The following is a 27,987-nucleotide window of genomic DNA, read 5'->3' as shown; positions in this document are numbered from 1 at the left end:
TAACACCATGGAAAAGTACCATTTCACGGACAAGTCTAATTCAGCAAAAGCCAGAATGAACAAAAAACGTATCATAGATAAAAAAAACGACAACCTCAGGCTCAGGCCCCTCCACAGGCAATTATGGACTCTACTTCACAACGTAGGAATTATCATAGTAAGAAACTATATGAACCATCTTGCATGTAAAATATATTGCTTTCGATTAATTGATTCCATTTAACTTTGATTTGTCTCTATCTATAAGCAATTGAATCTGATTCATTAGAGGATCTAAGTTCTGAATCAACACAAGGTACCATGCAAAGAAACTCCTTTATTCAAGATTTTTTCATCCCTGAAATCTAATAACCATATGTAATTGTAATTCTTGCAAGATCTGATTTAAATTTTTCCCCTGGAAATGAAGATTGTCAATCCTCTGCCAATGACCGTGCAATTAACATTGAAGATGAGAATTATAATTCTGAGTCATTGACAACCATATCAGTTGACATATTTTTTTATCCATGTTATCAATTGTTACCATCATCTTTCCTATGTCATTAAACAATTTCAGGCTATTATGAACTTGGTGACCAGCTGATGCAATGTAGACACTATAATGCAAAAATGTGGTATAATGAAAGAATATCAAAACATAAAAATAGTACAAGCCTGAGGTTCAACTTATGTTGTGGAGATGGCAAAGTTGAACTTCCATTGTTACAAAATCCACCCAAATATCTCCACCGACTTCTCTTTGATCATAATTCAGCTGATGGTAGAAATTATCAACAAAACATACACACATATAACATGATGTTTGCATTTACTTTTGCTGGTATTAAGCTAGACAAATCAATTAATCATTCGAGAGGACCTCCTACAATTAGAATTCAGGGTCAACCATGTCACCGGATAGGCAGTTTATTACCAATGTCTGGAAAAGAACCCAAATTTGCACAATTATATATCTTTGACACAGATAATGAAGTTCAAAATAGCATTAATGCCATCAGGTACTGATTCTTTCATTTCTATAATTATAAAAATCATACATTCATCACAGATTTTCTTTGAATTACATATCAGTTCTAATATTACTTTTTCTAGCCAGCATGATGGAATTCAACCGCAAATTGTTTCAAGTTTAGGTGAAATGTTGGATGAACACAATGCGCATGCTAAAAGTTTTAGGATGGCTAGAGATAGATTGGCAGATAGTGATGTGGATAATGTCAGATTAAGATTGATAGCTACTCGTGAAAAGGATGGTCGTACATACAATGTTCCAACTGTTTCAGAAGTTGCTGCACTTATTGTAGGTGATTTTAATCCCAACTCAAGAAGAGATATTATTGTTGAGACTCAAAATGGACAGTTACAGAGAATACATGAATTGCACTCTAGCTATCTAGGCCTACAATTCCCTCTGCTTTTCCCTTATGGTGAAGATGGATATAGGTCTGACATACTTCACTATGCAACACCAGACAGCAAAAAGAGAAAGAGAAATCGTCTCACTATGAGAGAGAGGTTTGCTTATAGACTTCAGTCTAGACCAAATGAAGCTCAAACTTTATTGCATTCTAGAAGACTATTTCAACAATTCATTGCTGAAGCATATACGATGGTTGAATCGGAAAGACTTAACTACATCAGGAACAACCAAAAGAAACTCAGAGTTAACAAGTATTGTAGCTTACAAAATTCACTGGATGTTGGGACAAGCCAAGGTTTAAATAAAGGCAAGAGAGTAATTTTTCCTTCTACCTTTGTTGGGAGTCCGCACTACATGGATCAGCTATATTTTGATGGTATGGCGATATGCAGCCACGTTGGTTTCCCAAATCTTTTTATCACTTTAACATGTAATCCAAATTGGCCTGAAATCCATAGATTACTTGCACCATTGAATTTGAAAGCAGCAGATAGACCAGACATTATCTCACGAGTTTTCAAGTTGAAATATGAAGAAATGCTTTCAGACCTATCAAAGAATCACCTACTTGGAAAAGCAGTGGCATGTAAGTTGACAACAACTTTTTCTATTAAACATAGAATTCAATTTATTATTTTTTACTTTTGCTCATCCTATAACATAATTGTTAAATATTTATATGTTATTGTTTTCCTGCTAATACTATAATTTAACAATCACATATATGCATACAATAGAATTCCAAAAACGAGGACTTCCTCATGTCCATTTATTGTTGTTTTTGCACCCAGACAATAAATATCCAACTTCAGATGAAATTGATCAGATTATATCAGCAGAGATACATTCAAAGGTAGATGACCCAAAATTGTATACATTGGTGCAAAATCATATGGTTCATGGCCCATGTGGAATTATACGCTCTGAATCTCCATGTATGAAAGAAGGAAAGTGTAGCAGATTTTATCCTAAAATGTTCCAACCTTACACTCTTTTAGATGCAAATGGTTATCCAGTATATCATAGGAGAAATGATGGTCGTACAATTTCAAAGAATGGTGTTATCATTGATAATAGACACATCGTACCTTATAATCCAAAATTACTGAAAAAATACCAAGTGCATGTCAATATTGAATGGTGTAATCAAAGTACTTCAATCAAACATTTATTCAAGTACATAAACAAAGGGTATGACAGAGTCACTGATGTTATGGTTTATGATGGCAATGATGAAATCCAGAATGCTACCAACCAAAAAGATGAGATTAAAGAATATATAGATTGCAGGTAGCATTAATTTAACATGTGTAATTAATGTGCCCATTATTGTTTTAATAAATAAATGTTTATGCCAGATACATTTCTCCCTGTGAAGCTGCTTGGAGAATTTTTGGTTTTCCAATACATGCTAGGAAGCCTGCCGTTGAAAGATTATATTTCCATCTTCCAGTCCAACACAATGTTCTTTATGAGGACCATGATGATATTGATGATGTCCTATCCAAGCCAAGCATTTCAGATTCCAAATTTTTAGCTTGGATGAACGCCAACTGTTTACGCCCCGGTGTTACTTGTTAATATGGATGCGTAAATCTAACTGGCAAGTGTACCGAGTCGTGCAAGTAATAATAAAATGGTAAGAACCAAGTATCGAACTCAGGGAACCTGTTTTATTTGGCAAAGCATCATTCAGTAGGCAGACATTTGTGAAAAGAATTGATTATCATGAATTAAAAACAAAAGTGATTTCTATTCTAATTGAAAACAGTAAATATGCGCAAGTGGATGCGAAAACAAATATGTAAAAGCGTTGGGTGCTCCTACTGAGATACTTGACTCAATTAAATGTATTTCTCTATTCAAAGTTATTTTCCATGTTCTATGTTGAGAGCTAAAATACCAAACACCGATGTCTCGTGAGTTTGGACTAATTCTAATTAAGCTTCGTTCTCAGATGTCTCTTGTTGAACTTAGCCTAATCGAACAGCATTACGTCTACAACATAATAAAAACTAAACTACCACACTCCGTGTCTAGATTATACGATAACCTAGCCCTGTTCTATCCAATTCTAAGGATGCAATACATTTTCTAATGCTAAAGCTCCTAACAGCACATACAAATGGGTGATCAAGCCACAAGCATGCGATAATTAAGCACGGATAAAAACAACGAACACATAAAAACAACTTTAAATAGATATGATAAGTATTTACATCAAGTACTAAGCAGAATTTCCCAACAAAGGATTTTACCCCTCCATTACAAGGGAGCACCTTTCACAAGCAGGAGAAGGGTTTCAGGGAAAATACCAGAATACAAAGTAATGGGGATGTCTCCTCTACCTCTAGGAACCTAGAAATTACTCCTAAACCTAAAATTCTCCTAAAAGCTAAGGTTTTTGCTTCCTTACTCTGCTTTTCCCTTTTGTTCTTCTGCCAAGCTCTCTGCCTATTCAGACCCCCTTTCTTTCTTTTCACTTCGGGCTTAAAAAGGGCTTTCTGTCCTTGAAGGTGCACTTAGCGCCACTTTCACGCTAAGCGTGAGTAAGTTAATTTTGGCTCAGCGAGCCAAGTGCGCTTAGCGCAAGAAGAGGCAAAAATCTCGTTGGGTGAGCTGGTGACCCACTGAGCGCGTGCTGACGAGGCAGATTCTCTCCAAGATTCCTCTTACTCGCTAAGCGGGCTGTTGTCTCGCTTAGCGGATGAATCTCGCTAAGTGCATGGACCAGGCTTAGCGAGAAAGCAACTTCAGCACCTTCCAAAATTTCTCCTTTTTACCTGAAATTGAAGTGAAATTTACATTAGTTCCATGAGGAAGGTCTCTACTTAGCAAAAATAAAAACTAAACAAGAATTATTTACAATCCTACAAAAAGAACCATAAATTGGGGAAAATATATACATTTTGGAAAACATTTCTATACAAAAGTTAGTCGTAAAAGACGACTAACAAACTCCCCCAAACTTACAGTTTTGCTTGTCCTCAAGCAAAGAAAGAACAATTCACATGTCCTCAAGTGATAAAAACATAGTGGTTCTTCACAAAGTGTTTGTTCCAAAGGATTCAATCACATGACATAAGTTGCATACAATGTTTAATCAACAGCTTCTCAGAAGGCATGCAGATTTTCAAAACTATGAACATGATTATTAAGAAACACAACTGAAATAAGCTAGTGAATATGACAAATATCAAGGAAAGATCATCAACCAAAGCCTCATGATCACTGTTTCACTCAAGCACAAGTGTTTAGGCTTATAATCAATCAACAACCAACACAAGTCTTAATCTTTGCAATTCATCTCATGCCATACAGTCATAAACACACAAACTAAATCCGAAGGACTTTTCTTGGCTTGTAATGAAGCTAGGCTACTAACAAATCATGGTTTTTCTAGGATGCAAAAGCTTATGTTCTAAGAGAGCATTCATCCATAGATCAACTCTTTCCATAATTATTTCTGATGTGCCATCATTTTCTTCTATTTTCTAAACCCTTTTTGCACCATTTTAATTATTGATTGGTCTTAATTGTCAATTAATTAGGCAGTTTTATTATTTGGGCTCATTTAGCTAATTTGATGTTTTTAATCTAATTTCAGGAATTAATGAAACATTGGGCTTAATCCGGATTTTAGTTGTGGACTTGAAGAGGGCAAATAAAGCAGCGCTTACCTTAGTTAATTTCTAATTAGGAAATTTTGCAATTTTATTTTATGTTGTTCAGTGTTTATTTCGTTTTGGGCCAGAGTATTGTAATAGGGCCCAGTGACTTTGAGTGACTCTTTTTAAATAGCTGCCTTGGGATTCGTGCAAGGCATTCTGTTATGCTATTTTCATTATTCAGAGCTTTGGTTTTAGGTTTTCACGTTTTTCTGTTCCCTTGTTACAGTTTTCGTTCTTAATGCAAATTTCCGTTTTCTGCTTCTAATTACGAGTTCATTCGTGCTTCTTCTTCTACTTTCATTTACGTTTCTGTTCATTTACGTTTCTGCTCATTTACGTCTCTGTTCATTTACGTTTCTGTTCATTTATGTTTCTGTTTCATGTTTCATTTGCGTTTTCTGTTTGAATCCATGGAAGGCTAGATTTTCTGGTGTTGTTTCCTTTTGAGGACGAAGCCCAACTCTCTTTGAGATTTCGCTTGTAATGTGGTTTCCTGGCAGTTTTCCCTTCACCAGTTATCCCAATTTCGTGAATATTAATCAGTGCACGCTTCGTGTTCGATTAATTGCCTCTGAGCCTAACTTGCGTTCATACTTAATGGACGAAGGGCTAACTGGTGTATGTGGTGCCTAATCACGTATTGAAAACCCTAAGTTGATTTTCGCTTAGTAAATTGAAATAGGGTTGGATTAAGTGGTTGACTGTTAGGGACGAATTCTCCATAACCCAGGATAAGAGAATGGCTTCTGAATCAAAGGAAACAACCCGTTTTTAATATTAGTAGTTTCGTATTCCAGTTTACTTGTTCTGCTCTTTAATTACCAAACAACCAAACCCCCCCCCCCCCAATCGTTACTGTTACTGCAAGTATATTATGAACATTTGGTTTGTCACTGCTCGTTGGGAAACGACCTAGGATCACTTCCTAGTTACTGCATTTTCATGTTTATTTGATTCGGGTAGGGCCTCGATCAATTTCCAACTTCGATTACTTGCCTTTCCACACTTAGCTTTTTTTTTTTTTTATACAGCAGCTCTTTACTTGCTGCTTATTGGTTTACTGTTTGTGTTGTTATCTTCTTACCATTAGAAGTTGTCACCCAATAAACTCCCCCAAATTTGGAACAAATTTGCTTTGAACCACAATATTGTTATGAATGATGCTCTCCTACAACCTAAGACATGGTAGAAGGAGATATAATTTACAAGCTCAAGGTTCAAGTAATCAATTTCAGCTCAATATGGGTGCAAAGGATAAATCATTTCATTCGCAAGGTAAGCTTTTTGGCTAAGTGGATAATTCACACAACCATGGCCTTCATCATCTTCGAATTCATGCATTCATTCCATAATCAGAGATTCATGCAAAAATCATTACTTAATGCTAGTCGTTCTCTCAAAATTCAAGATCACATACTCACCAGGTTGTGGTTAATGAGTACCTTCACAATCAATCTGTCAACTAACTAACATTTTCAGTCATAGTCCTAATCCATGTTCTTTCTCTTCTAATCACTGCATGCTCATTCAAAGCATATGATGTGCGCATTACACTTCACTCAAATCATGAAATTGATCATTTCAAACCATCAAGCACTAAATTTTTCAAAATCAAACATCAACCACTTAATAATATAAATGTAAATGTTCAATCAAGCTTAAAACAAGCTATCATGCAAACTAAAAACTAAAATAAAACTATAACTGAAATTTAAAAACTGAAACATAATTATAAAACCAAATTATAACGTGTACTAAAAATAGAATGATAATAAAAGTGTTCAAAAGACAGGAAAGTATAAATCTTGTCACCGGTCCTGTGGTGGGTCCTGATCCATGGCATCCTCCTCATCAGTCAGATTCAGCACAAGCGTGCCTACTGGTGATCCCTGCGGGGTGTTCAGGAAAAAATTATGAAAAAAGAACCAATCGATTTGGATTAAAGGAAAAAATAAGAAAAATCACACAAGTTGGAAGAAAAATCAGTGTCCAGGAAAAGAAAAAAAACAGTGAAAGGGAAGTGTGCTTGTTGTTTTGGCTAAAAATTTGTTCTATAATTGGTGACTATTTTATACCAATCCTAGTTCTGAAATTTCTATTGAAAATTATTGTGAAGACAAGTGCCAAAACTAGAGGTTTCTTGAGTCTTCTTTTTTTTTGTTTTTCTACTCTACTCTAGATCCATTCTAGGTTTCTCTTTGAGTCCTAGCTTGCTTTTGTGTGCTTTTCATTTCTTTAATTGTTGAATAATCCTTGAAAATTTGTCTTGTTAAAACTCTATTGGTTTAGCTTTCATTTCATTTTTTTTTTGTCTTTGGTTATTGCTTGTCTCTTTGTTTCCTTGCTTGTGAGTTGCCATATAGGGAATTGGAAAGGAGGATTGGTGCCATACCTTGAAGAATTTGAGTCAAGAAGCAAGGGGCCAACCACCTTAAGAGCTATTGGACTAAGAAGCACTCCAAATTGAGTGAAACACCAAAGATAGAATAGCCACCACAATTGAGGACTTTTTTTTGTAATTTTGTAATTAGCAATTTTCTTTGCTTTCAAACTTTGTAACAAAAAGGCCTTTCATTGGAAGTAAGTTGGGAGCCTTCAATAGGTCACCCTACTTCCATTTATGTGTAATAATTTTAGGCAATTTTCCCTTAGGATAGTGAGTGTTTTGTTGGGAACCTTAAATGAGGTCATCCTAACACTCTTAGGATCCGCCTAGTTTGCCTTTCTTGCACTTTAATTTCTTGCTTACTTTCATAGCTTATTTCTTTTACCTTCCATTGTCAAACCGCCTAGATAGCTTGCTTTTTACCAATTAGTTTTTACCTTATCTTTCACACCTCTTTTAGTGTTTATTTTGGCTAGTTTCAACCATAGTTTCTTTTACCTTTTGTTTTCAAATCCCCAATAAGAAAGAACCATAACTTAGGAACCAACATGAGTCTTCATTCTTAATCTAGTGTTGATGGTGAGGGTTCTGCTCCTAAGGACCCCTTGTATAAGATATTAGATGAGTTGATATCCCTTAAGTTGTGGAAAGAAAAACAAGAGAGAAAAGAAAAAGGAAAAAAAAAAGAGTGGAAGAAATAAGTCAAGATAAAAGAGAGAAAATAAGAGAGGAAGAAAGAAGAAAAATAATGAAAGAAATGAAAAGAGAAAAGGATAGAAGGCCTCAAGAGGTTAACATTAGCCTCCCATATTTCCATGGAAAAGATCATGTTGAGGCCTACCTAGATTGGGAAATGAAGGTTGAACAACTCTTTGCTTGCCATCATATTAGCGAAGAGAGAAAAGTTCCATTGGCTACCCTTAGCTTTCAAGGGTACGCCCTCTATTGGTGGACTTCCCTTGTTAGGGAACCAAGGATTCATGGGGATCATCCAGTAGAGTATTGGAATGATCTTAAGAGTGCCCTTAGGAAGAGGCACATTCCCTCCTACTATGAAAGGGAGCTTATGGACAAAATCCAAAGGCTTAGACAAGGGAGTATGAGTGTTGAAGAATATAGACAACAAATGGAACTACTCATTTTAAGAGCTGGACTTAGGGAGGAGGAAAGAACAAGCATAGCTAGGTTCCTTAGTGAGCTTAATATGGAAGTGAGGGAATGGGTTGAACTCCTTCCATATAGGGACCTAGATGAGCTAGTCCAACTTTGTATAAGAGTGGAGCAACAACTTAAAAGAAAGTCTTCTTCAAAATCTTATGGCTCTCACTCTTATCCAAGGAAGGACCAAGCCCATGGAATTTTAGGGGCTGCACCTTCAAAACCCAAGGAAGATAAGGATAAGACCATAGAGAAATACACCCCCAAGACTTGTTCCCAAGAAAGGACTAGCAACATTAAATGCTTCAAATGTCTTGGGAGAGGTCACATTGCCTCTCAATGCCCCACAAAGAAAACCATGATCATGAGGGGTCAAGACATTTATAGTAGTCAAGAGGAGACTACTTCTTGCCCTTCCTTTAGTGGAAGTGAAGATGAAGTAAGGGGTGAAGAGTCTAGTGAGGAAGTCTACCCCCATGAAGAAGGTGACCTCTTAATGGTCAGAAGGCTCCTTGGAGGTCAATCTTGTGATCTATCTCAATCCCAAAGAGAGAACATCTTTCATACAAGATGCAAAATTTTAGATAAAACTTGTTTTCTCATTAGGGATAGTGGATCTTGTTGCAATTGTTGTAGCACAAGATTAGTTTCCAAGTTGAACCTCACTATCATTCGCCACCCAAAACCTTATAAACTTCAATGGCTCAATGAGCAAGGGGAAATGATAGTTAACCAACAAGTGAAGGTACCTTTCTCCATTAGGACATATAAGGATGAAGTTAATTGTGATATAGTTTCCATGGAGGCAAGACATATTCTTTTAGGAAGACCGTGGAAATTTGATAGGAAGATCATTTACAATGGCCTAACTAATGAGATTACCCTCACCTGTCTTAGCACTAAATTTGTGTTGCATCCTCAAACACCTTCACAGGTGGCCTAAGATCAACTAACTATGAAAGATAAGAGGGATGAGGAAGAAAAACAAAAGAAAAAAAAGGATAGTAAGGCCTTGTCTTCAAAGGCCAAGGGGAAGGAAAAAGAGGAAAAGGATTCCTCCAAAAAGATTGTTGAGAAGGAAAATCATTTTGCAACAAAAAGTGATATTAAAAGAGCACTCCTTCTTAAACAATCTTTCTACCTTCTCCTATCAAGGGAAACATCCCTTAGCATTGCCACAATTCCTACATTTGAGACCTTACCCCCAAAGGTCCAAGAACTCTTACATGAATTTGGTGATATATTTCCCAAAGAGATACCCCCTGGGTTACCTCCTTTAAGGGGAATAGAACACCAAATAGATTTAGTCCCAGGAGCAAGCCTTCCTAATAGGCCAGCCTATAGGACTAGCCCTCAGGAGACTAAGGAGATAGAGTCTCAGGTTAAAGAATTGTTGGAGAAGGGTTGGGTCCAAGAGAACCTAAGCCCATGTGTTGTGCCGGTGTTGTTGGTGCCCAAAAAGGATGGTACGTGGAGAATGTGTACAGATTGCAGGGCCATCAACAACATCACTGTAAAGTATAGGCACCCCATTCCTAGACTTGATGATTTGCTTGATGAGTTGCATGGTGCCAATATCTTTTCAAAAATTGATCTTAAAAGTGGTTATCACCAAATCAGTATGAAAAAGGGTGATGAGTGGAAAACCGCTTTCAAGACCAAGTTTGGTTTGTATGAATGGTTAGTGATGCCTTTTGGGCTCACTAATGCACCAAGCACCTTTATGAGGCTTATGCATCATGTTTTAAGGGATTTCATAGGTAGATTTGTAGTTGTTTATTTTGATGATATTTTAGTGTACAGTAGGAGCCTAGATGATCACTTAGGACATCTCAGGCAAGTTCTTTCAGTCCTTAGGAAAAACACCATCTATGCAAATATAGAGAAGTGTACCTTTTGTGTAGATAATATAGTTTTCTTAGGTTTTGTAGTTGGTAGAAATGGGGTCCATGTGGACCCTTAGAAAATCAAGGCCATCCAAGAATGGCCCACCCCAAAAAGTGTGGGAGATATTAGGAGCTTCCATGTGTTAGCAAGCTTCTATAGAAGGTTCGTTCCTAATTTCTCTACAATTGCATCACCTCTCAATGAGTTGGTGAAGAAGAATGTGGCATTTACCTGGGGTGAAAAACAAGAGCAAGCCCCTGCTTTGCTTAAAGAAAAGCTTACTAAGGCACCTATTCTAGCTCTTCCTGACTTTTCTAAAACTTTTGAGCTAGAATGTGATGCCTCTAGAGTGGGAGTTGGAGCTATATTGTTACAAGGTGGGCACCCTATTGCTTATTTTAGTGAAAAACTTCATAGTGCCACTCTCAACTACCCCACTTATGATAAAGAGCTTTATGCCTTAATAAGAGCCCTCCAAACTTGGGAACATTACCTTGTTTCCATGGAATTTGTCATTCATAGTGATCATCAATCACTTAAGTACATTAGAGGACAAAGCAAGTTAAATAAGAGGCATGAAAAATGGGTAGAGTACCTAGAGCAATTTCCATATGTTATCAAATACAAAAAGGGAAGAACAAATGTGGTAGCTGATGCCCTCTCTAGGAGACACACATTGTTTTGCTCCCTAGGAGCTCAAATTTTAGGATTTCATAATATTAGGGACTTGTATGCTTTAGATGAAAATTTCTCTCCCATTTACAAGAGTTGTGGGAAAAATGCCCAAGATGGATTCTATTTGGCTGAGGGGTATTTGTTCAAAGAGGGAAAGCTTTGCATACCCCAAGGATCCATTAGGAAATTACTTGTGAAAGAGAGCCATGAAGGTGGGCTCATGGGCCACTTTGGGATAGACAAGACGCTTGTCTTACTCAAAGAAAAGTTTTATTGGCCCCATATGAAGAAAGATGTCCATAAGCATTGCACTAGGTGTGTGGCTTGTTTACAAGCCAAGTCTAGGGTGATGCCTCATGGGCTATACACACCCTTACCCATCCCTTCTGCACCTTGGGTAGACATTAGTATGGACTTTGTCCTTGGGCTTCCTAGAACCCAAAGAGGTGTAGACTCTATCTTTGTGGTGGTGGATAATTTTAGCAAGATGGCACACTTTATAACATGCCACAAGGTGGATGATGCTTCCCACATCTCAAAACTCTTTTTCAGGGAAGTTGTGAGACTCCATGGTTTGCCTAGGACCATTGTGTCAGATAGAGATGCTAAGTTCCTTAGCCACTTCTGGAAAACCTTATGGGCTAAGCTAGGAACTAAACTTCTTTTCTCTACCACTTGTCATCCACAAACTAATGGGAAAACAGAGGTAGTGAATAGGTCTTTATCCACCCTTTTAAGGGCTCTTCTGAAAGGCAACCATAAGTCTTGGGATGAGTATCTTTCTCATGTAGAATTTGCCTACAACAGGGGGGTTCATAGAACCACCAAGTAGTCCCCTTTTGAGGTTGTCTATGGGTTCAATCCCCTAACACCGTTAGACCTTATTCCTCTCCCACTGGACACTTCTTTTATACATAAAGAAGGGGAATCTAGGTCAGAGTTTATAAAGAAGTTGCATGAGAGGGTTAAGAACCAAATAGAGAACCAAACAAAGGTGTATTCAACTAAAGGCAATAGAGGAAGAAAAGAGCTAGTTCTTAATGAGGGTGATTGGGTTTGGCTCCATCTTAGGAAGGATAGATTCCCTACTAAAAGGAAATCCAAGCTTAGCCCTAGAGGGGATGGACCTTTTCAGGTTTTGGAGAGGATCAATAACAATGCCTATAGGTTGGACCTCCCAAAAGAGTATGGAGTCAGCACCACTTTTAACATTTCGGATTTAATTCCTTTTGCAGGTGGAGCTGATATTGAGGAGGATGAACTAACAGATTTGAGGTCAAATCCTCTTCAAGGGGAAGGGGACATGATGTAAGCTCCATTGGAGCTTGTAGGCCTAGGATCTTCTTCATCAATGGATTCCTTTGCTTCTTGGAAGATGAATGGCAGCGGAATGGAGAAGGAAGAGAGAGAGGAGATGCCACTTCAAGGAGAAGATGAGTCTAGAAGAAGCTCACCACCATAGGAGGCCATGGATAAGAGCTTGGAGGAAGAAGGAGATGAATGAAGGGAGAGGGAGAGAAGAGCACGAAATTTTGTGCTCTAAAAAAGCTTTAAAATTTGAAGTTTAATATTTAAATGATCAAAGTTGAAAAAATGCACACACATGACCTCTATTTATAGCCTAAGTGTCACACAAAATTGGAGGGAAATTTGAATTTCAATTCAAATTTCACTTGAATTTGAAATTGAATTTGTGGAGCCAAACTTTGGAGCCAAAATTTCACTAATTATGATTAGTGAATTTTAGTTATGGTTCAGCCCACTAATCCAAGATCAATTCCAAGATTCTCCACTAAGTGTGCTTAGGTGTCATGAGTAGGGGTGGGAATAGGCCAGGCCAGGCCAGGCTTTAAAAGGCCTGAGCCTAGCCTATGATTAATTTTTGAGGCCTGAGCCTGGCCTATAGCCTATCAAAGGCTTTTATTTTGGCTCGGTCTGGCCTTTTTAAAAGCCTAGCCTGGCCTGGTAGCCTATTTAAAAGCCTATTTAAAAATCTTCTTCACATTAAATCTTTAATATTCCTAGTTGTTTTTACCAAAAAAAAATAAAATAACTCACCTTCTATAATAGGCTAAACAAGGCCTTAATATATAATTTGCCTTAATTTTTAATCTAACGTTAATTTAGTTGGTGGTCCTAAAAATATATTAATAATACAAACAGAAATCACCAAATGATATAAAATAATCTAAAACAAAAGAAAACCTCATACTTGAGGTAGTATCATCCAAGTCTATCAAACCAACATATTAATTATTACAATAAAAAAATAAAGCCTACATCTCCATTCTATTTGAACAGAATCGGTGCATAAAATATCTACCAATAAAATTAATAGTAACGTCATTTCATCATTAGCTCCTCCATATCCACTATAAGATAAGATATGATTTTTGTATAGAAACGTAATAGGATATGATAGGATATGATTTTTGTATAGGAACATAATAGGATATGATTTTTGTATAAGAATGTAGGATATGATTTTTAGTTGCTCTAGAATAAAGGAAACCTAATAGGAATAGAAAAAGGAACTGTTAACAGAAATAAGAAAACTAATAAAAATAATGAGAAATATAAAGAAACTCACACCTTGTAATTAAAATTTTACTTAATTATAAGAATGAAATCTGCTAGTTTTTTTAAAAAATAATATTAATTGTACCCAAAAAATAATATATATATATATATATATATATATATATATATATATAGGCCGGCCTATCAGGCTTATAAGGCTTTTTAATAAGCCTAAGCCTGGCCTATTTAATTTAATAGGCTTTTAAAAAAGCCTGAGCCTAGCCTTTTAATTAAATAGCTCAGGCCAAGCCAGACTTTATGTAGGCCAGGTCGTAGGCCCCTGTAGGCCGGCCTAGCCTATTCCCACCCCTAGTCATGAGGCATGTAAAGCATGAAGGACATGCACAAAGTGTGACTATATGATGTGGCAATGGGGTGTAGTAAGCAAATGCTCACCTCCCCCTCTAAAATTTAATTGGATTGGGCTTCAACCAATTCAATTAAATTTATTTCTAACTACACACATCAAATATTCACTTAGTGCATGTGAAATTACAAAACTACCTCTAATACAAAAACTAGTCTAGGTGTCCTAAAATACAAGGGCTAAAAAATCCTATATTTCTAGGGTACCCTACCTATATTATAGAGCCCTAAATACAAGGACCAAATATAATGACATCCTAGTCTAATATGTACAAAGATAATTGGACCCAACATTGGCCCATGTGCTCAGAAATCTACCCTGAGGTTTATAAGAACCCTAGGGCCTTCTTTAGCAACTCTAGCCCAATCCTCTTGGAGCCTCTTGCTCATGGCTCTAGTGACTGGTCCCTTCCTAGGGAGGATTGCATCAGTAGAGTCCTGGGGAGCAGATGAAGATGGACCCTCAGATCCTCTGGCCCGGGCCTTGCAGGTCCCTGGGAAGCTGACCGAAGGATCATCCAGGTTCCAGCAATTCTTCTTGATGTACGCCAAATTATTGGCTAGGCTGAGAGTCTCGAAAGTCAACGAGTCTGAGGTGACTCCTCTGTCCATGCATAGAGCAGTGATAATAGCTGGAAATCCTAGCCGAGAGGAGTTGGACTGAGCTATCAAAGATATTTGTCTAGAAATAAGATCTCCAACATCCATATCCATTTCATGACAAGTCCATACACCAACCTTGCCCTATCCAGATTCAAATCATATGTATGTGATGTAGGGGCAAGGTTGAAGTAGGACAAGACACTCCAGGTTTGCACCAGAGTAGAGAGGTCCTTCCTCAGAAGCTTCAATGGCAGGCCCTCTGCATTCAGAACAAATCCCCTGTCAGGGATACATAGTCGGGCAGCCAACTCCTGAGGACCTGGCTATAGTTTGCAGAACCTGTAATATGTGGGAAGGCTCTCCCCTGGCTCTAGAACCACCGGAGTCTCCAGGAAGGTATTGAGGGAATCAACATCAAATTTTATCAAGTGACCTCTAACCCTAACCTGTTTTGGAGATTTATCCTCCGGGTCATATATATTAGCATAAAATTCTTTCACTAAAGCCACATCCATGCTCCCCTCGGTCAAGTTAGTCAGCTACATGTGCTAGTTTCTGCTCTCAATTTCTCTTCTAAATTCATCGTATTCAGTCACAAACAGCTTGAAATTTCTTTCCGAAAGAATATTCTGACCAAGAACATTATCTGCATAATGATTCCAAGCAGCTTCGGATGTAAATCTGGTTATGCCATAATTGGCCTGAGGCCTGGAAGCTTTAGCCTTTCATTTCTTGGAAGCCATCTACATCAAAAAAATCAAAGACACAAAATTAGACAGGTATTTATTCAAATTAGAAAGCAAAAAAAAATCTGAAATTTAAACTAGGCGCTTAGCGAGATGGATTCGCTTAGCACGACTTATGAAAATTAACTCATACACTTAGCGCGATCGAGGTGCGTTTAGCGAGTTAACACAGAAAACTACTCTACTGCATAATTGGCTCGCTAAGCCCAATTCCAAAACAGAAAACAATTTGCGCTTAGCGCATACGGTGCCCTTAGCGCGACAACAATACTAGAGAATAATTGGCTTAGCGAGCAGGCTCGATAAGCCCAATTCCAAAAATTACAAAACAGGAAAGAAATTGCGCTTAGCGCGGTAAGGCGTGCTTAGCGCATGACAAAACATTCAGAAAACACAATTGCCTTGGGCTTAGTGAGACATGCTCGCTTAGCCTAGGCTTATTCAGCCAACTGGGCTAAATGGCTTAGCGAGAGGACTCGCTTGGCCACCAACAGCAAAACAAAAAATTTTCTAAGTGTCTGAAAACACATCAACTAGCTTAGTGCGGAATGTCGGCTAAGCAAGTTCATACATAACATTCATCATCAGAGAAGATGAACTCGCTTAGCGCATAAGGAATGGCTTAGCGAATTCATCTGGAAATCCAGATATTCAACAAAAACTTATGAACTCGCTTAGCGCACAGGCGCGCTTAGCGAGATCATCGAGATTTCCAAAAAAACTTGGGGCTTTTTAGCCCCTCAACATAGTCCTCTATTGGGCCATCAAATACTAACCAAAACATGTCAAAATGACGTACATTGTATGCGAATCAAAACCCCTAACACTGTTCTAACTAACAACTAACCTATCATCATGTAATCACAACAAAAATCAAAGCTTTAAATAGTAAACTAACTTTACCAACCTAAAGTTTAAAACTTTGAAACTAAAAGCAAGTTAAAAGGCTTACTTGGATTGCTGAAGATGAAAGCAAAAAGGGAGCAAGGATACAGGCAACGAGGAAGTTGAGAGCACAGCGCAGAGAAAATGGCAATGAATGGGAGAAGAAATGCACTTAAAGGCATAAAATGTAACTTCCTAGGGCAGTTACGCCTTATTGCTTTTTGGCAGTTTGGACTGCCTCGCTTAGCATGTCAACTCGCTAAGCGAGCATGCAATGACATTTGAGTTTCCAAACTCATGCACTAAGCGGGCATGCTCACTTAGCCCAATTCAAAAATTTCAAAATTTTAAATTCCAGAGAAGTTTTTGGGCTTAGCACGAAGCTACGCGCTTAGCGAGTTCTGCAGCTCTGATTGGCCTACAACTCACGCTTAGCGGACCATAGGCCGCACTTAGCAAATAACATACTCCTTAAATGCAGTGAGTGGGTCTCGCTTAGCGGGGTGCCTCGCTTAGCGCAATGCTCATAAATGAAATTCCAGAGAAGTATTTGCGCTTAGCGAGCAGTTGCGCTTAGCCCAATTCAAAAAAAATTAAAATCCAGAGAAGTTTTTGGGCTTAGTGAGACCCTTTCAGCCAAAAAATAGGGGTCGCAGCGCTTAGCAAAAGCAACAGCTCGCTTAGCGCATGAAGACAGATTCGCTTAGCGCGAGTAATACGCTTAGCGAGTGGACTACTGAAAAATTTTCTAAGTTATTTTTCATCCACTGCTTAATAAAAACTTGTCAACCCCTTTTTCAATGCAAAACATGCTGATGAATGTTTCATGCAACCACAAACAGCAAGCTATAACTAAATGCAATGAAAAACAGCAATGAAATACAAAGGGTTGGGTTGCCTCCCAGAAAGCGCTCTTTTAATGTCACTAGCTTGATGCATCGGTCTTCAAGGGTCTGGATCAAACTTGGTTCCCTCCTTCAGAATCTCTTCTCCATACTCCTTCACCTTCAAGCAGACATTCTGGTCTAGAAGTTGTTTCTCTTCATCAAATAGATCAAATCTTATCTTTTGATCTTCAATTCCCATCTCCAACTTCTTCTTCCCCTTGTCTACTACACAGCTAGCAGTTGACATGAATGGACGCCCCAAGATAAGAGGGATCTCAACGTCCTCCTCAATGTCAATCACAACAAATCAGCAGGGAAGGTAAAGTGTATGACTTGGACAAGAACATCTTCAATAACTCCATACGGTCTGGTGATGGAGTGGTCTGCTAACTGCAAAGTCATTCATGTGGGCATTATCTCTAGCTCTCCTATCCTCCGACACATTGAGAGTGGCATCAAATTAATACTTGCTCCTAAATCAATAAGAGCTTTTCCCACTGAAACTGCACCGATCGAGCAAGGAATAGTGACACTGCCTAGATCTTTATGCTTAGGTGGGAGGATGCATTGGATAATAGCACCGCAGTTTCCTTCCACAACTATGGTGTCACTATGTATGTACTTGCTCTTTCAGGTTAGCATATCCTTTAGAAATTTAGAGTAGAGCAGCATCTATTGTGGAGCTTCTCCGAAGGGCATAGTGATTTCTAGCTTCTTGAAGATATCAAGAAATCTAGCTAGATGACGCTCTTTATCCTTCCTTGAGGGTACCAATGGGTATGGCACCTCTCTCCCTTCAGCTAGAGCTACCTCTTTCTTTTTCTCTCCAGCAAGCTCACTCTTACTCTTTTTCTTCTCTTCTTTCTTTTCTTCTTTTTCATTTTTTTCATTTTTTTCTTTTTCTTTTTCTCTTTCTCTTTCTTTTTCTTTTTCTTTCTTTTTCTCATCCTTTATTTCTTTCTCACTCAAAATTATTGGTGTCTCATCCTCTTGGTCATCCTCCTCATCTTCCACTTCCTCAAGTTCACAAAAAGGGTCCACTGGTTCAAGTGCTGGTTCACTTTCTCGTTGTTGTTTATCTCCATCCACTATCTTCTCGTCCTTCTCTTCTTCAGCCATTGTTGCCATCCTACCTCAGGTCATCACAGCTTTACACTCTTCCTTGGGATTGTTCTCTGTGTTTGCTCCAAATTTGTTGGAAGAAGTGTTAGCAATTTGCTTGGCCAACTGCCCCACCTGGATCTCTAAATTTTTAGTGGCCGACTCAGGGCTTTTGTGATTTGATATTGAAACCTACATAAACTAAGCAAGAGTCTCTTCCAGCTTTGTTGTCCTCTCGTAGAGATTATGCCCTTGTTGTTGCAGCCTATTAGATGGCCCTCCCTGGTCTTTGTTGAATTGATTACCAGGATGAGCTCTCCACTGTCCATACTACTAGTTATAATTTTGGCCCTGCTGAAATCCTGAGAATCCACTTGCATTAAAATTTTGTCTAGGTTGGTTTCCCATGTAGTTAACTTCATGTGCATGATCCTCAGTGGGAATACAGCAGCCTGACTCATGAGCACCACCACAAATAGCACAACATGCAACCTGCAAAACAGAAGAAGGTGAAGGTTGACTAGCAGAAAGCTAAGTTGGCAACTTACTTAATGTTTCAGTTAAAGCTTCAAGCTGCTTGGACAGCAACTTATTCTGAGCCAACAAAGCATCTTGTGATGACAGCTCCAATAAACTCCTTTTGGTGGGGATATGTGTTCTGTCACGCAAGATTGCATGGTCACTAGCAGCCATATTCTCAATTAACTCCATTGCTTCTTCAGGAGTCTTCAATTTAATTTTACCTCCTACAGAAGCATCTAGTAACTGCTTCGACTGTGGCCTTAACCCATCAATGAAGATGTTCAATTGTATAGGCTCAGAGAATCCACGTGTGGGGGTCTTCCACAGCAAGCTACGGAATCGTTCTAAAGCTTCACTCAAAGATTCATCGGAAAATTGATGGAATGAAGAAATTGTAGCTTTTCCCTCTGTTGTCTTGGACTCAGGAAAATATTTCTTCAAAAACTTTTCCACAACTTTATCCCAAGTCCTTAAGCTATTACCTTTGAATGAATGCAGCCACCTCTTGGCTTCTCTAGATAATGAAAATGAAAATAAGCTGAGCCGAATAGCATCTTCTGGCACACCGACAATCTTGACAATGTTGCATATCTCAATATATGTTGCCAAGTGTGCATATGGGTCTTCATTGGGTAGACCATGGAACAAATTGCCTTGTATTAACTGAATCAAAGAATGTGGATATGTGATATTGTGGGCCTGCACCTCTGGCCTTGCAATGCTTGTAAAGAACTGTGGCACAGCGATGCTAGAATAATCTTCAAGGGTCACCCTCCTTGGTTGCTCTTCAGCCATAATGTCGGCTTTAGGCACTGCAGTGGTGGATTCCCTTGTTGATGGAGAATTTGAAGATGATGGCTCAGAAGATTGAGCCTCTTCAAGGATGAAAGCTATTGTCCTGTCCTATAAAAGTTTTCTCCTCCTCTCTGCGTTGTTTCTTCTGCAAGCTGCTTCAATTTCCAAATCTAATGGGACCAATTCACCTGCAGAGGATCTACGAATACAAAACACTAACAGAAACAGTAGTTAACCAATCCAAGAGAAAACAAATGTTGAAAAACTAACTAAATATTCACACTAACAAACAATCAAAGAATAAAGAATCAATGCTTACCAATTAAACTAAACTTTCCAAATAGAAAGAAGTTCCCTGGCAATGGCACCAAAAACTTGTTTACACCCCGGTGTTACTTGTTAATATGGATACGTAAATCTCACCGGCAAGTGTACCGAGTCGTGCAAGTAATAATAAAATGGTAAGAACCGAGTATCGAACTCAGGGAACTTGTTTTATTTGGCAAAGCATCATTCAATAGGCAGACATTTGTGCAAAGAATTGATTATCATGAATTAAAAACAAAAGTGATTTCTATTCTAATTGAAAACAGTAAATATGAGCAAGTGGATGTGAAAACAGATATGTAAAAGCGTTGGGTCCTCCTATTGAGATACTTAATGTAATTAAATGTATTTCTCTATTCAAATTTATTTTTTGTGTTCTTTGCTGAGAGCTAAAATACCAAACACCGATGTCTCGTGAGTTTGGACTAATTCTAATTAAGCTTCATTCTCAGATGTCTCTTATTGAACTTAGCCTAACCGAACAGTGTTACGACTACAGCATAATAAAAATTAAATTACCACACTCCGTGTCCAGATTATACGATAACCTAGCCCTGTTCTATCCAGTTCTAAGGATGCAATACATTTTCCAATGCTAAAGCTCCTAACAGCACATACAAATGGGTGATCAAGCCACAAGCATGCGATAATTAAGCATGGATAAAAACAACGAACACATAAAAACAACTTCAAATAGATATGATAAGTATTTACATCAAGTACTTAGCAGAATTTCCCAACAAAGAATTTTACGCCTCCATTACAAGGGAGCACCTTTCACAAGCAGGAGAAGGGTTTTAGAGAAAATATCAGATTACAAAGTAGTGGGGATTTCTCCTCTACCTCTAGAAACCTAGAAATTACTCCTAAACCTAAAATTCTCCTAAAAGCTAAGGTTTTTGCTTCCTTACTCTGCTTTTCGCTTTTGTTCTTCTGCCAAGCTCTCAGTCTATTCAGACCCCCTTTCTTTTTCTTCACTTCATGCTTAAAAAGGGTTTTATGTCCTCGAAGGTGCGCTTAGCTCCACTTTCATGCTTAGCGTGAGTATGTAAATTTTGGCTCAGTGAGCCTGGCGCGCTTAGCGCAAGAAGAGACAAAAATATCGTTGGGTTACTTGGTGACGCGCTGAGCACATGCTGACGAGGCAAATTCTCTCCAAGATTCCTCTTACTCGCTAAGCGGGCTGATGTCCCACTTAGCGGATGAATCTCGCTAAGCGCATGGACCAGGCTTAGCGAGACAGGAACTTCAGCACTTTCCAAAATTTCTCTTTTTTACCTAAAATTGAAGTGAAATTTACATTAATTCCATGAGGAAGGTCTCTACTTAGCAAAAATAAAAACTAAACAAGAATTATTTACAATCCTACAAAAAGAACCATAAATTGGGGAAAATATATACATTTTGGAAAACTTTTCCATACAAAAGTTAGTTGTAAAAGACGACTAACACCAACAAATGTTTTTCAGAAGGAAGAACTCTGACTTATTCAGAATTCGTTTCAAAGTTTGTATATAATCAAAAGACTAGATCATGGCACCTTAGAAAGAAAGGATACACTATTGGAAGGCTTATATGGGTCCCACCAATGACAAGAGAATTGTTTTATTTGAGGATGATGCTTACTGCCTGCAAGGAAACAACTTCATTTGAGGATATTAGAACTGTTACAAATATTCAATACCCTACATACAGAGAAGCATGCTTTGCCATGGGGTTTTTACAAGATGACAGAGAATTCGTTGAAGCAACCAAAGAGGAAAAGGACTGGGGCACAACTAATTATTTGAGGAAATTATTTGTGTTGATGCTTTTAACAGGTGCCATCAATAATCCTGAAGAAGTTTGGAACCAAACTTGGCATTGGTTAGCTGATGGCATTGCATATCATTATAGCAAATCAACAATAAATACAAGTTCGTTTTGTTTGATTAATATTTACATTAGATGGCATCAACCATAATCATAATTTGACTAATAACGTCTAATGTGTTAGAATTACATATCGATGACAATCATCTGAGTAATTTGGCATTGCTCGAGATTGAACACCTGCTGCATGTAAACCAAAAATCACTTAAAGACTATCCTTTAATGCCATATCCTGAGGATGCTTACTTCACGTCCTATCTAGACAATAGCCTGATATTAGCATAGCTAAATTACAACAATGATGAGACTAGATCAGAATTTCTGCAACTTTTTTCATCCATAATAGGTGCTATACCTTTCCAATTTGAATTTGAATTGTTCTTCTTTTGTGTCTTACATAAGCTAATACATATTTATAGATGAACAAACATCAATTTATAACCAAATCATTGAAGTCGTCAACAAAAATCAAGGTGGCATGTTTTTCCTATATGGATTTGGAGGTACAAGAAAAACCTTCATATGGAGAACATTGGAAACTTCATTGAGAGCAAACAATCAAATTGTTATTATAGTTGCTTCCAACGGCATAGCTTCTCTATTGTTGCCAGGCAGCAGGACTGCACATTCAAAATTCAAAATACCTGTACCCATTTTTAAAGACTCAACATGCAACATTCATCAAGGAAGTGAATTAACTGAATTGCTAAATCAAACAAGCCTAATTATTTGGGATGAAGCACCAATGGCTCACAAATTTTGTTTTGAAGCGCTTGACCAATGTTTAAGAGATATAAGTAAAACTAAACCCAGTTCAAATCAAATATTTGGAGGTAAAGTCATGGTATTTGGTGGGGACTTCCGACAAATATTGTCAGTCATTCCAAGGGGAAGTCGCTCAATCAATTCCTCTTATTTATGGGATTGTTGTCAGGTCTTAAGATTGACAAAAAACATGTGTTTGCAGAACAATGTACAATCACCAGATGAACAAGAAACTGTCGCATTTGCTAAGTGGATCCTAGACATTGGAGATAGAATTATTGGACATGAAAATGATGGCTATTCCACAATTGAAATCCCTGAGGACCTGTTGATAATTGAATATGATGATCCAATCCATGCCATAGTTAACTCAACGTTCCCAGATTTATCTCAGCATCACAATGATCCTCAATTCTTCAACAGTAGGGCAATATTAGCTTCAACCAACGAAACAGTTGAACAGGTCAATGATTATATACTATCATTAATCCCAGGTAATCATAGAATCACTAATGTAATTGGTATTACATCTATCTAAATTAGCCCTGCTTAATTACCAATTTTTAAATATTATTATCTATTTAATGTTTCTGCTATTTTGGAGAGATCTTTAACTTTACAACTGTCATACTAATTACAAAAATTATCATAGTTGAACACATGGAATACCTAAGGTTTGACTCTATAGACAAATCAAAAACCATTGAAAGCTGTCATTTTCAAACAATAACTACTTAATTCCTTAATTCATTGATGACATCTGGCCTGCCAAATCATTGTATCAAGCTTAAAATAGTAACTCCTATAATGCTTTTAAGGAACTTAGACCAAACTCAAGGCTTGGGTAATGGCACTAGATTAATAATTACAAGATTGGCAAAGCATGTAATTGCGGCTGAAATCATTTCTGGCAAAAATTCAGGCCATATGGTTTACATTCCAAGAATGTCCATGTCCCCTCCACAATCACCATGGCCTTTTAAACTTTTAAGAAGACAATTTCCAATCATGTTGTCTTATGCAATGACAATTAACAAATCTCAAGGACAATCACTGTCCACAGTTGGACTTTATTTTCCAAAACTAGTTTTTAGCCATGGTCAATTATATGTTGCATTATCAAGGGTCAAAACAAAGAAAGGCTTAAAAATTTTGATCCATGATAAAGACCAAACAAATATGACTTCTACCACCAATGTAGTTTTCAAAGAGGTCTTCAATAATCTAACAAGGTTAATATAATTTTTTCCCTAACACAATTGTTAGTTTGTATTCCTAATAATACTTTATTTAACAATTACTCAAAAATGCTCTGATATGCAGCTAGATACAGGATCATATGAGCCAGTGTCAAATGTTATATTATGAGGTACATAATATCATCTTCTACATTAAAATCTTTCTATTGCAATTTATACTACTGGATTCAACTTATGAATTGCATCTATTTTGCTTGATTTTAAAGATACATAGTGGACCACTTATAAATTCTTAAACTTTGCTCAAATCAACTACTTTATATTCATATATGTATTGCCTCTAATCCATAAAATTAATGACAAATAATTTCTTTTTTATCCCCACATAAATTATTAAGCACAACAAACATTAATCTTGCACTACCAAACGTGCAACGTTGATTAATGCCCATCGTTAAAAAATCTTATTACTTGTAATACTAATTCGTTCATTTTAAGTAACACTAATTAGTTTTTTGTTTTGCCCCTAACATGCATTGATAAAAAAAATATTATAATCAACGGCAGCTCACACGAATATTTTAAAACATTGATATACATACATACATACATACATACATACATACATACATACATATATATATATATATATATATATATATATATATATGTATATATATATATGTGTATATATAGTTAAACAATCAACTAATTTTGTAAAAAAAAATTGATTATTCATGAAAAAAATTTCTTCTGAAATTATATATTTAGAATATGTATAATTGCTTTGCTGAGACCATTAATGTTGAATATATGTTCTGGCAAATAAATAATTATGATGATTTTTTGTGATACATTTTTCCCTGCATTTTTATAAATATCAATATTGGTTGTGACATTCAACAACAAAAAAAGACACTTCAACTGCCTGCAACACCAGAGATACATTCATGATGATTCAAATCACTCTCTACGTCCAATCTTCTAAGCCATCATTCAATGCTCTATAATTCCCAAATTCATTCATATGCCACCAGCTACACGTTTTCACCAACCACTGCATCAGTCCGACACTTCTTCTCCAAACAGCGTTTCTTCTCCGGCCATCTACTCCTCCTTCGTTTTCGAAAAAAAACAATACTCAGACGACTGCCAGCATGAGTTCAGACTCATCATCCAGTTCAAGTGAGACAACCATGAGTTCAAACTCATCATCTGTTTTAAGCAAGGCAAGTCTAAAATTATTTAGAATATATATTCAAATTCCGTTAACTATATTTTACTTTGTTTTGTTAAAATTTTAAGTGTAAATATGGTACTGTGATGAAACTCATCATCCGGATTCCCAAAGTTATGCGTTTCTTTTGTCAGTACATACTTAGGTTTTCTTTCTCTCCTACTATTTTGTTCTATACATCAAACCAAAACTTCTTCGTTAGTTAATTTTTTCAATGCATGCACGGATACATTTTGACTGATTGATATTATTAACTTTGACTTTAGAATTAAACAACAAACAACATATGAATAAGCACTGAAAATTTTGTTTTGTTATCCTTTGACTGCCATACAAAAAATAGGGAATTATTTTTTGTTTCTTCTGTTTATTGATATTAATCTGCAATATAGTACTATAAAATCGGTTCTAATTTGCAATATGCCACTGATGGATAGAAATTAGATAAAATATACACCTACTAGAATCCCCAACATTAAATCCACATTGCATTATTTTTTTACAATTTATTAATAACTGATATTGAAGAACTGATATAGCCATATATAAATTAATTAGAGTTCCCTTTCGTTTAGGGCAAAAATGAATTTAATTTATCTAAACTATAAATTTGAGACTAATCAATTTATGTTTTTTATCACCGAATAAAATGGCTATATTGACCAAAGGGAACAAAATTGAGTTCAGAACTGCTTCATCCTAGGTATTGTTTTTTAGGGATTTGTCCTATTAGGTGTAGCTTATGATTTTGACAATCATGTTGCTTGACTTCCACATTTGGATCTATATTGATTTGTCATCTTAATAAATAATTGCACATTGTAATTCTAGACCAAAAATTTTTACTTGCAGCACAAATCATATGTGATAGAAGTATGACAAAACTTGATATATTGACTCGACTGAAGTTCCTACTTCATACCTATAATATACAGAATAGGAATAACGAGAGTTTTAGGAGAATCAAAAATGGCAGTGTGCAAAAGTTTATACAATAGTTCATCACTCTATGAATAACAGGATAGTAGAAATATTGGTTGGACTGAAGTTCCTACTTCACAATACCAGCATAAAAAACTACTCTCAAACCAATCACTAACTTAATTTAACCATTAACTAATCTACGAAGTATTAGTTGTCTGGGATGGCTTCTGTTAGAAAAGAAAATAATTGTTCCTACTCTATTTTATCATATGAGAAATCTAACATGTAACCAAACCAAAAAACAGACATAGGGCAGCAAATTTTAAGATTGTTGCTTTGTCCCAAACCAAAACAATCCCAAAACTTTGCCATAGCTTTTTTGTTTTGATTCTTAAACCTACATTCCAACTGAATGCCACTTCATCCCAACAGCCTGTGTACATCTCAATCTTTATTTGCAGAATACACTTTATAAAACCTGCAAACTTAACCATGACTATCACTCTCAACATTAATTGCATAATACACTTCATGGCATGATACATTCATTGATTTTATTATGTTGTTGTCATTGTCCATATATTTTAAAATATTATCTTTCAGTACCATATTTTATCTTATTTTTTCCATTCTATCTCACTGCAGATTCAATATCTGGTTAACAAAAAACCATTAATCATGCAGTTCACAACACCATTCCACAACAATTGGGTAATCTTATATGCCCACTCTTTGGTTTTTTTTGTTCTTTCATTCGTGCAGTTTCATTTTCTTTTTATTACTATGTTTTTTTGCAGGACACCATAGTGGTGCCTTCTTTTTACCACCAACAATGGGCACCAGAATACCCTGACTTTGTCCATTTCAGATATGATGGAACATCATACCAAATTAGACTAAGACAGCATCGGCAAAAAGTATACTTTGCTGAGGGACTAAACCAGTTCAGAAAAGATTTAGCAATTTATGAATCTATCACCATTCACTTCTTGGTGCACCAGACCTGCAGAAGACCACGAATGATCTCAAGAGAGCACCAGACCTGCAGAAGACCACGAATGATCTCAAGAGAGCATATTTGGACAATTGAAATCACCCAGTCGATGCTTGGTGCACCCCAACCGCTGGTAACCATCAAAAGTTGTTCTTTGTTCCTTATACAAATTCTTGTTTATATATAAGACTATTTTTTTTTCATTGCAGAGACTTCCAAATTGTGTCATTACACATGTTAATGCCTGCGGCCAACACATGACAATCCTTAGAAAATTTGGACCTCCACTGCAGTGGAATGTTGTGCTCCTTGACATTGGAATTGGTCACAGATATGTTATACAACCATGGTATCAATTCCTTGCCGACAGTGATTTCTCCCACGACGATGAGGTTTCCTTCTATTACAGACATGATAAAATATGGAAAATTATCATCCGCCGCCGCAGGAAAGACTGGGATGACAATGACAGTGAATAAATTTGGAATGTTAAACTGATACTTCTTGATAATAGTGTTTATCTTTCTTGCTTTTCTGAACAATTTATTTACTATGTAAATATATTATCAATGTTTAATCTATTTTAATTTGCACATTAATTTTCATTTTATTTTTACTTTACAAAACAAATAAATATATATGCAAAAAAATTTACAAACGATGCACGGGTTACAAACTAATTTCATTAAATGCTAATGCAGATTTTGTGAAGTAAAACTCCAATTATGATGAAAAATACCACCAACACCACCTGCGAAACTGTATCCCAACTGTCCTTAATAAAAATGTTAAAAAGTATATTATTCTCATTTGTCTGTCATAATTTATGTACCCCACTTTAATTTTTCTGATGTACTAAACCGAGGGCAAACTGAAACCTGTTCCTCATGCAAAGCCCCTACTCACCATGTATCATGTACGTGTCATCACCCAACAACTCCACTTTTGCTATATAACAACACCCCCGTCACACTCTCCCTCTCT

The 27,987-nt window shown here is 36.8% G+C and overlaps 1 pseudogene; it reads left to right on the top strand.

Annotated features, from left to right (window-relative positions):
• Positions 1-7: 7 nt before the first annotated feature.
• Positions 8-23,891, top strand: LOC106797309 (uncharacterized; annotated as a pseudogene).
• The last annotated feature ends 4,096 nt before the right edge of the window (positions 23,892-27,987 follow it).

Source organism: Glycine max, chromosome 19, assembly GCF_000004515.6.
Source record: "Glycine max cultivar Williams 82 chromosome 19, Glycine_max_v4.0, whole genome shotgun sequence".
NCBI lineage: Eukaryota > Viridiplantae > Streptophyta > Magnoliopsida > Fabales > Fabaceae > Glycine > Glycine max.
This window is presented reverse-complemented; position numbering and strand designations above follow the sequence as displayed.